We start from the raw sequence: 12,254 nt of genomic DNA, 5'->3' as shown, positions 1-12,254 counted from the left end.
CAGTAGATTTGTCGTTTCAAACAGTATCTCCGTATAAGGTATCTGACAATTGGGCTACTTTTTGACATTTTTTACTACAGTTTCATAGACTTTGACTACTGTTTTGTACCCTGCATAATGTATTGTCTTTTCCAACAGTAGATTTGTCGTTTCAAACAGTATCTTTGTCTATGGTATCTGACAATTGGACTACTCTTTGACAATTATTTGACTACGATTTTATAGACTTTGACTACTACTTTGTAGCCTGCATAATGTATTGTCATTCGGGAAGACCCATCTTGCACTTCACCAAATGAACAAATTCGGTGAACGTGGTGGTTTCGTAAAATTCAACACCTAAATAAAACATTCTCGGATTGTATTCGGGTGGCCAAACATATGATAATTGGGAATTAACAAACTCCCATCTTCCACCCGTAATGAGCAATACGAAATACTCGTTACAACTCATTATGTTAATTTTGAGAATAAAGAAGCTAGAGAGAAGTGCAGTTTTCAAAATACGAAATAATTTCAATAATATGAAATACTTAATATATATAGGGTAGGTTCAAAACAGTAGTCCACTTTGACAAAAAAGTAGTCAAGTTTAACAAAACAGTAGTCCACTCTGACAAAAAAGTAGTCAAGTTTAGCAAAACATTACTCAACTCTGACAAAAAAGTAGTCAAGTTTACCAAAAAAGTAGTCATATTTACCAAAAAAAATCAGTCAACAAATTCAAAAAAATAATCTACAATTTAGCAAAAAATTATTGTATTAATTCTTAAAAAACTAGTTTATATTTTACAAAAAGTATTTTTTAACAAAATAATTGTCAAAAAAACAACTCTATATTTTATAAACAATATAATTGTTAAAATAATTCTACATCTTATAAACACTCTTTTTAATACTCTATATCATAAAAAAAAATACGGTTATTTTTTATTATTATTATTTTTTTTAATTTTTTTAAAGTCTACTGTTTTGAATTCTCAAAAAATTTTAACAAAAAAATTGTTAAAATAATTTTACATCTTATAAACACTCTTTTTAATACTCTATATCACAAAAAAAAATTAATAAATAAATTAATTAAAACCATAGCTTTTTTGACAAAACAGTAGATTAAACCCCAAAACAATAGACTTTAAAAAAAACATATTTTTTTCCCAAAACCGTAGGCTACGGTTTGGGAAACCGTAGCAAAACCGAGAGGAAACCGTAGGTTTTAAAAAACCTACGGTTTTGTATCTTTGAAATGAAAAAAAAAATATACAAAACGAAATAGTAGACGAATTGGCGAAACAGTAGACAAATATAGAAACCTACGGTTTCGTGTGCTATATTTGGACATTTACTAATTTTTGGCTAAAAATTGCTAATCACTTCCTTAATTTGGCTAGATTAGTAATTGGTCCTATTTTATATTAAACTGTATAATAACATGCATGGTTTCTAATAGTTAGGTTATTATTATTATTATTTTGTGAGATTACTTGGTGAATGAGGAAATCGGTCAAGCCAATGTGACATTTATTAGGTAGTATAGTGACTCATTCTGTAATATCTGTTTTTGAAAATTTATAATGTGATGTATGAGTATGATTATAATAGAAATGTTGTATGTTTTCTTAGTTAAAATAAGTTTTATAGAGTAAGGGTACAAGTGATAATAGCTTTGTGATTAAATTTAAAGCAAAAACACATTTCTGGCTACACCACAACGTGGGAAAGAAGAGACCATGACGTGGTCTCGCAACGGTGATTCTAGTTACATAAAATGAACAGTGACGGCAACGTACTTTGGAAATACCAAGGCGCGGAGGAGCTAACCACGTTGTGGAGGAAAGTACATTACCATTTATTTTAATGACGAGTTAAAAGTCGTCGCGAAAGAAAAGTGTCATTAAAGACACACCACGACGTGGCAAATTTACCACGACATGTTAACTAAATCCGGATAAATAAAATACAAGTTTCAGATATTAAAGCTTCAATTGGTTGGATTAAGGTATGGATTACTTCCTAACATATCAATTTCTGATTTAAGGCAAATATTATGAGGATTATGATGAAACCCTTAGTGAATGGTTTGAACTTGGATGATGAAATTTAGTTATTAATTGATGTTATATACCTTGATTACAGCTTATTCTAGTGATTATGAACATTGCATGTGAAAAAGTAGGAGTTGAGATGGAAACTTAATCCATGAGATTAAGAGCTCATAGGTGGATAATATGACTTAATGAGTTAAGCCATTAAGTGGTAAAATATGATGTATTTAATGTTCATAACTGATAAAATGAACTTTCTAATGGTATTGAATATTTGATATATGTATGGATTATGTAAAAATTGAGATGATGACATGATTACATAAAAGATAGATGATTTATATGAGTTAAGTCATGTAAATAACATAATCAATGATGTATATGAATTGGTTGTGAATAGGAAATCAAAAGAATGGGGGGACTTGTTGGCATATGGTCCATTAGCATGGCCCAAACGTCAACACTTGGCGCGCCAACCTTGCCTGGTGCTCTTCTGGCGCTCTCCTGGCGTTCCATCCTTGACTGGCGCCCGCGCCCGATGCTTGCCTACCGCTTGGGCGCTTTTACTCAACTCCATGGTAGCTGGGACTAAGTTAGGATGACCTAAGGCATAAACTAACTCTCCCTTGACCTAATTGTCCCATATCAATAGAATGCTTCCTCCTCTATGAGGAGGCATCATCTAGTCATCTTCTCTAACCTAGAGCTTCAGATCAACCTCCATGGCTAAACACACACCAAACACACCAAGATGGTTCTCGCCTGGAACTCTAACGACTTTGCTGTGATGGCAGCTTAGGTATCTCGCCGGGAACTCACCGAGGGCATCACTTCCAGGTCTCCGGTCCAGATCAAAGACGGAAGACTCATCGTCCTAAGCTCATGTCGCAACAACTTATCAAAACGATTTATGATTAATTTATTAATTCCTTAATAAATTAACACATTATTAATCTTATTTTTCCTTATGCTATTTGGATCATGAGGCCAACCCAAAAGGAGCATAATATTATTAGAAAAATTACCAAAATAGTTAATATCACACCCCCTGTCACACCCCCAAACCGGAACGGCGGAAACGTTCGGGGGCGGTGGACGTCATGTATAGTATCACAACAATTGAATAATAGTAATCAAAGCAACAACAACCATTGTATTGATATTAAAATGTTTACATTGTATTCGTAACATATATGATTGACTCCAAAAGTAAATAGCAGAGTAAAGACTTGAAGCAACTATGCTCCGTCTTCTAGGAACCTGTGCGTGTACCTGTCTACTAGTGTCCTGAGAATACAAGTGGTTTTTGAAAGAGTGTCAACATTAAAGTTGGTGAGTTCATAAGAGTTTTGTTTTAGAAAACAGGCTCTTTGTTCTTTTTAAAACATGATGTGTTTCTCCAAAAAATCCTATATTTCTTGATGTAATGATTGATAAGTAAAATGACTCGTAATAGTTCCTTCTACGAGTACTTAGTGTATACAAGTCATATACAATCCTGATCGAATAGACAATCGATTGTGTGGTTCTTCCCCAAGCCCACAACCAAACAAGGAACAGGAAATGAGGCGGAAGCCACACATCCCACTGTCTGTCGGATCCTCATGTATATAACCCTGACGTATTCACTAGGTACTTACAGAGTTAACTGTAATAGTCCTTTAGGATATGATGAAAGTGTTCCTTAAGAAAATCCTATATTTTCTTAATAAGAATATGATAATACCAGTTCCTTCTATGACCACTTAGTTTATACCGGCTATATATAAACTAATATCGAACGCACAGTTAATTATGTGGATCTGCCCTAAGCCCACAACCAAACAAGAAACAAGAAATGAGGCGGAAACCACACATTCCACTGCCTATCGGATATTCTTCATACATAACATTGATGTATAAACTAATGAATTATAGAGTTAACAATGATTGTTCGTTAGTTGAATGGTAAACCGTTTGCTTGTAAAATACTGATGTTTGTCCTGGAAAATCCTATATTTTCCATAAAAGTGAGTTGTTGTCTTAAATGTTCCAAAACTGAAAAGTACAAGTATTTTTCCGATACTTAAGTAGTTAGAGTGTAGCTCTATTGTTAAATAAAACTAACCGAAAACGTGTTTGTTCTGTAAACTGGAAGTGATGTTAATACCCTCCTATGATCGCTTAGTACATACGAGTTATAGAAGCGTAGATCAAACAGACAGTCAATTGGGTGATTCTGCCCTAAGCCCACAACCAAACAAGGAACAAAAAATGGGATGGAAGTCACACATCCCACTGCATGTCGGATGTTTATTTCATATCACCCTTGTGTATATACTAAGTAATCACATAGTTATTTACCATGGAGACTGTTTGTTAAGTATATTATTATGTGAACGAGTCATTGTTTTATCCATGTGAGTTCTTATAACCATACGGATGGACGTTAAACCCTACGACGTACTTCAGACGTCATAAACGTTAATGACGTTTGTCACCCAAAACGACTGTAGCTAATGGTCAGGGCGCAGGATTGTCAGTCTTGTATAGATCTATACACAAACTCACGCTCTCCCTCCAAGAGACTCTGGTTCATAAGGTTAGACTTCCCTTGGTACTTAGGTAAGGACTCGAAGACGTGTCTCACAAATTTGATCCCTCAACGGATTCACGAATAATACAATGAAAACCTTTTTGTAAACAACGTGTAACCTTGTAAAAGTAGTTCGTTTGTTCCATAAACTATAATTAATATAGTTTATAAGTTTGTTTCCGTGTTAAAGTCTGTTCTTGTAAAATAGTTGGTCTTAACATGTTTTGTAAATTGTTTGTAAGTCTAGTAGTCAAAATATTTGTCATGTTTAATAAGTTTCGTGTTCAATTGCATGTTAACGGTAAGAAAATATAATAAGCAAAATTATATTTTTAAACACAAGATTACTTGTTTTTTACTTGTATCCCCCCTAAAAACGTTGAAAAAAAAGCTTGGAAAAATATGGGGGTATGAACTCACCTCGAATGTGTGTGCTCGATTGTGTCGCAAAGTGCTAACGGTAATCCTCGGATTAGAATACGTGACAGTAGTCGTATCCTAAAAATAATTATCCCCGACGTCGTATTTAAGTTAATAAGATATTAATTTAAATAATAAATTAAATAATGATTTAATTAGTTAAGGAATACTTACAATAATTATTTGGAATTAATTGGAAATGTTGAAATGTGTTTTCGGTTGCAAAAATGAAAGGGGTTTACGGTTGGAAAATGGGTTCACGGTGTGTTATTGGGAATTTATGAAGATTTGAAGATATTATGAATGTTCTTGGTGAATTGGTTGAAGATTTGAAGATTCTGGGCGTAAACCTTTGAAGATTGAGAGGAAATGGGGATGTTCACGGATGAAGATTGAGAGGATTTTGGAGTGGTTCACGGTTGAGAAATGAGGAAATGAATTGATTCAGAGTGAAAACATATATATATATATATATATATATATATATATATATATATATATATATATATATATATATATATATATATAGGGGGTGTTTACGGTTGAAGTGGTATTGGGCTTTAGTGTTTACGGTTCAACACTTTGGGTTTTCACCCCTAAATGGGCCTTGGTTGATGTTCACGGTCATAACTTGGCCATGAACACCTTGTTCTTTGATTTCTAGGCCGTGAACAACAATAAGAATTGATTATCTAACCGTGAACTACATTTGGCATTAACTCCTTAGGCCGTAAACTCCATTTAGAATTGATTACATTGGGTGAAAAATCGGTCATATTTATGTTTTAAACCCTTAGTATTTTAACTTAAGTTTATTTATAACACCCTAATTTAGCTTAGGTTTCAATCCAAACCTCTTTGTTAATTCTTTAAACAAGCCCCAAGGCTATAGATGATAAAATGCAACAAGAATTGCAATGCAGTTTCACTTGTACTTGGTTAGGGTTTAGGCTTTACTTGATCTAAAAATTTCGAGTTGTGACACCCCAAACCGGATGGCGGAATCGTCTGGGGGTGGAACGAAACGAAGTATCACAATAATTGAATACATCGAAATATAAGTACATAAACGACCATCATACAATATAATTAGATAAGTTACATGTTCCAAATGTTAATTGTTTCAAATCTAATTATTGTATGAAAACAAAATAAACAAGCGTGACGTCTTCGCGTTGCTTTCCAAAAGCTTAGTCTCTTCTGACTAATGATTATCTGAGAATACAAGTGGTTTTGAAAGTGTCAACATTATGTTGGTGATGAGTTCATAAGATTTTGTAGTGAGAAAACTGAGTTTTTCCTTTGTAAATCCAGTAGTGTTCGTAACAAGAAAAATAGTATTTTCTTAAATATAGATGTAGTTTTAAAACCATAAAACCAGAATGCAATAGTAAATCTTTACTTATATCGAGTAAGAAAATGAAGTTTCATAAGTGTGTAAGACTAAAGACGGTATTATGAAAACAATATAAAATTTGTTGTAGTTATTTTTGAGTGATTATAACCCTGCTATCGACTATGTCGTGTGCCTGCCCGACGTTCTTCAAGAGTCGTGTTATGTTAAGACATTTATCACCCCAGACCCGTCGGTCGTAGCTGTCACGAACAACTATAGGTGGGGATTGTCAATCCCACATAGATCTATACACAGCTATCCCGCTCATTTAAGATTTGGGTTACAATCCAGGACTTACCCAGTACTTGTTTAGTACTATGAAGAAAATGTCTCACATAACCATTCAACGTGATCGTTTTCATTGCTTGCAAGTATTATGAAATCTCCTTTGCATTTGTGATTATCAAGAATGTCCATGATAATTATAGTATGCAATAATTATATTTTTATATAGTTATTTTTCGTATATTTGTATCGTTGTCATTCATTTCATAAATTATACTTATTATAATTTATATAAGGGTTTTCGTCGTGTTATCGTATTCATGCCTAAAAGATGTTATATATATATTTGAAGCAAGTAGTTTTCTTACATCTAAGGAACTAAATATAACCAATAAAGCAATCAAAACAATTTTTGTAATAAGTGATGACAACTTACTAGTTTTGGTCATTTTATGAAAGTGATGACAACATCTAAAATCTTGTCTTTTTGCCAAAAATCATATATGCACTTTTTATAACTATTTTTACCAACAAAGTAATATTATGTATTTTTTTGTTTGTGATTTTGAAATGTAAGAGTTTTATATGTTATTTTCTCAAACTAAACATGAATCTTAGCTTATGATAGCACATTTTTCATATAAAACACTTTTATATGGAAACTTACCGATAATTCTTGCAAACACTTGGAAAAGCCTTAAAACAACTTGAAGAACCTTGGAGGGAACTTGAGAGAGTATGAATGAAGTTTGAAGATGAAATGGACGTGGGGTGGGCATTCTCAGCCGTAAATAAGAGAGGAGGGGGAGGGGTGGGGTGGGGTGGGTTGCATGGGGAAGTGGCATGGTAAGACCTTCAGAATATAAAACTTAGTGTTAAGGCTTTTGAATATTAAATTTAGGGTTAAGGCTCTTAGGCTTTTATATTCTAAAGTATTATTTAGGGTGACTTTGTAATAATCATAAGAAGACAAAATTTATCTCTAGTTAGTTTTTAAAAACTAACTAGTCTCTTTTATAAAAGCTTGGGTTTTTATATAAGTGTGGTAAAATGTGTTGTGTATTTGTATAACTTTGAAAGATATAATTACTAACTACTAAGTTAATCAATGTTGTTGAAAACAATATTAATAAATGTGTAATTAAATCATTTCCCAATCTGTTTTGTAGAAATATGAGCGTCTAAATGTCGTAGATTTCTGGATCTGCGGTATTTGACAATTTTACTGGAAAAATTAATGGAGTATAGAATTAAATACTAAATTGTATTACTTTCTATAAAATGGGTTCCTACGTTTTATACTTATTGTTTATGGCATGTTGTAGTGCGTTTAGAGTCGATACCCGATGTATATTTATCGTTTTCTGCGACTGAATCGGCGTAACTTTTGAATGCGAGCTCTGTTTTAGACGTTCTATATGTCTACAGATTTGTAACATAAATACATTGCTTTATGAATATTGCTTATATCAAAATAATATTTGTGTGATTTATTGAATTTCTATGCTACTTTAGTCTATTATTCGTAATTACAACGTTTATTCGATAATTGATTTAAAATGACTTATGTAATATTATAATATCATAATACATTAGGAAGGTTATGAAAATTACGTCTCACCATTTTAACCTAAGTTATGCTTCAACTGACTTTTGTTGACCAAATTGACGGGTGTCACAGTTAATGACCCTCGATGCTATATACAACATGGGCGCTGATATTGCCACAACTATCTTTGATGCATCAACTAAAAAATCTGTAATTGAAAATTATGCCCCTGTTTACTTTAAATAAAGTAACCCCATTTTTGTTTCATAAAACGCAAACTTGGATAGTAATTGCTACTATAAAGAATTATTGACTGAAGTAAATTATATGTTTGAAAACATCTTCGTATTCCCATCATGAGTGCACATCCCAACATGCAACCATCGTTCTTCTGATGCAGGTGTCTTCACCGCTTGAAGATGCGTTCACAGCTCAGGAAAAGAAAATCACTCACCATTGCTCCATTAATTAAAGCTTCCAATGAGGGTACTTTAGTCGTTGAAATGAATCTGCTGCAAGCCATGGCCACCGTTAATTTCTGGCTACCATTTGTACCGATGGTGTTTGCTGAAGAAGAATTGGCCGAAGCAGCGCCGACTGAGGAAGAAGCATAGTCTTTTGGAGTTTCCAGGCGTCATTATGTAAAGAATCGATAACAAATGAACCTTTTCACCATCTGTTTTTTAAGAAGCATCCCATCTCGAAGGCCACTTTATATCACTCAAAGCAAAGGAGACCTCATAAGTAAACTACCTTTTGTCACAACCATAGTGACATAAGCACAATAACATTTGATTGATTTTGAGTATTTCCTAGAAGTTTTTATATCTTATAACAAACTAACATCGTAATTCATGTTGGTTGAACTTCAAAACCCACCACCATGTAGCCTTCGTTGTTCGTTTGTTGCCATGTGTGATTATTCAGCACCATCACCATTCCCAATGATGTCTACACGTTGTTTTGTTCACTGTTCATGAGCTAAAACTCTAAAATTCAAATGGTTGAAGACATATTAAACCTATTTAACTTTGATTCCGATGGGATACCCAATTCATTGTAGACTATATCCATCTTTTTTAGTGTACCGAATTGTAGGAAGATTATCAATAGTCAAGTTAAGTTAACCTGATACATGTTAGTTGATTTTTTCTCTTAAAGTCTTGAATACGTCAGTTGACAACGGATATGATTTGCATTAAAATATCAGGTTTTCATTCTTCAACATTTTAAACTTGTTATCACCTGTATGGTAAGTTTTCGATGAGTTTCAATCTCCCATTAAAGGCTCACCTGTGTTTTCTGCTCTATCTTTTGTGCCTTCAAGAGGCTTCTTACAGAAAGGTAAATATATTACCCATAAGGAATTTATGTATCTATTGAGGTCAGTGAATTGACTTTTATAGATAAGATTACCCACGTCGTATTTTATGGGGGAAAGTAACAGCCGAAGATCATGCGTTTTTTGAAGGGTGTTGTTAAATTGACACCTTTTAGACACCCTATGAACACTTTTATTAAAAGTCAACCTATAATAAATTATTTATAATTTACTTTTTCAAAAAACTATGCAAACTTAACCAATAAAAAAAGCCTTAAAAATCAAATAGGGTGTATAAATGGAAAATTGGGGTATCTTGGTGTATCTTTTTAGCCAACCCTTTTTGAAACATAGATTGATATTTCTCTCTCTTTAGTAAAGAGGGGCATAATTGTCAATCAATATTTTTTTAAGTGGAAGCATTAAAAACTGTCGTGTCGATATCACCTCCCATACAACATAGCTGGTTCAGAAAAGATTATGAAGACGATTCGTGAAGCTCATACAAAAGACTATGAATACAAATATAAATATAAAGTATTCATTTGGACATTCCATTGTCCAAAACTATTAATATATAAACATTTTAATAAGCTTAAGTTTTTATATACAAAACAATGAATTAAGCATATTAATAAGTTTAACGTTATTTCTTTTATAAGCTGTAATTTAGAAAATCTTAATTTTGGAATGCTTTTATAAAAAGTAACGGTTAGGAGTCGAAAGGGTTCGCTCCTTATTCCCGCAATATATTCGTTCTTCAGGTATCCCGCCTTCAACAGACCCAAAAAGACTCCGGAGACCCATGACCTCTGTAACTCCTCCGCTCCCCAGCGACCATAGCACCACCTTCCTTCGCCGGAGATCCAAGAAACCCTTGATTTCGAAAGGATTGCTTCGTAGTTAGCGCATTGTATATGTACATTAGTCAGTCATTTCGCTCTCAAGAAACCTAAACACCGACCCATAGCGATCTATAGCTGCCGAGACCTAAACATCGCCAACCTTCGCAGGAGACTCTCATTCATCCCTATAGTCCAAGTAATTATCAAGATTGTTGTAAGTTTTCGCTAGGGTTTTTTGTGATTAAGATTTTGTAATTTCCTTGTAAACGGAAATTGATGCTTGAGTAAGGAAGAATCGAAGGTCAATTGTTTTTTTTATTGAATTTATTCTTTTTTCTACTCGTTCCTTCTTCTTCATCTTCTCGTTGGCGTGTTTTTCTGTAAACCCTGATTTTGTCAGTTTAACTAACTGCACCAGATGCATTGCAACGTAAAGAAGAATATGGACAAGAAAACTAATTTTATCAGACATGATGCTTTAGTCAACAATCTTCCCTTGTATTTCAGTAATTAGTACTGTGTCTGCTTCTGATTGGTTATTTTTACTAGTCCCATAAAGGCTTTTCTTCATACTGACGATAATTATGCATATAGGAATAAATGTCTAGTCTGTTAACTTTGTCAATGTAGAAATCAACAACAATTTTTTTTTTTTTTTTTTTGTTTTTTTGTTTTTTGTTTCGTTGTATCCAGTTACACAAAACTGCAAAAGATGGGTACAAAGTCAACAATTAAGGGTGTGCTCATGAGTTTAAAACACATATTGATTGTGTAGTAACATTTTTTTTAGTTGGTTTTAACCTTTTTGTAATATTACATGTTTACAATAACATTGTTATCACAGGCTATTGTTAGTCTCACATAATATGCCACATTTATTAACACATGGATTGATTACTTAGCATGATAAATGCCCCATTTTATATAAATTTATGAAGATTTGTAAAATGAGTATCAACTAATATCATGTAACACATCCTTTTTTTCTGGCTATCTGATAGGATAACTGGAGCAGTTGAGAGTTTTTGGTCATAATCAAGATCAAGAAGAAGAAATGTTTTTCTGATTCAACATGCAAACAGAGGTTTGATTTTTTATTTATTATTATTTTTTTAATTTTGACTTCTACGGTTTTGAAACTCAAATCGATCAATTTCTATTTGTTTTTAATATATGAGAAGAGATTTTTTCATGTAACTTCTGCTGAATCTGTTTGAAATTTGAAATATGGTCGTTTGTATGTTGTTTTGGGAGAATTCATCTCTATGTTTGAGATCTAGGGTTATTTAAGTCATCAAAATAATATATCTCATTGCTCTATATTGTTGTAGATAAGAATTTAAAGGCACCCGCCGTTTCAAGTTTTCTAGTTAAAGATAAATCTAATCAGTAAAAATGGTTTTCTAAAATGGCATCCTTTTGGTTTTCTTTGAACCCAAATACAGAAACCACAAGAAGAAGAAGAAGATAACAATGCTGCCCCGAAAAAGCCTACCAAGTCACTCACCTCTGATAAGGTACAAAACCAAAAACTTTACTTTGCTGATTATTTAATATACATGCAAAATGTCTTATAGGGTATCAATGAAATAGCTCTCCCATATTGTTCATAAGTTGGTATGTGGTAATTATATGTTATGTAGGAGCAACATTGTACTACGAACATATATACCTCATTGCATTTTCATCTATTTTAAAATTTTACCCAAATGTAGCAATGTACTTTTTTTTTTAAAAAGTAAGCATTGTTGTTTCATCTTTTTTAAAAATCTTTACAAATATAGCATTAACCTTTCATTTTTTTTAAAACTACACTATATAATATTGCATTTTCCTTTTTTTTGAAAATCTTCTCAAATATAACATTGTACTTGTATC

The sequence above is a fragment of the Lactuca virosa genome, chromosome 5, assembly GCF_052849685.1.
Source record: "Lactuca virosa cultivar CGN04683 chromosome 5, Lactuca_virosa_CGN04683_v6, whole genome shotgun sequence".
NCBI lineage: Eukaryota > Viridiplantae > Streptophyta > Magnoliopsida > Asterales > Asteraceae > Lactuca > Lactuca virosa.
The sequence above is the reverse complement of the archived record's forward strand: the minus strand, read 5'-3'. Positions refer to the sequence as shown.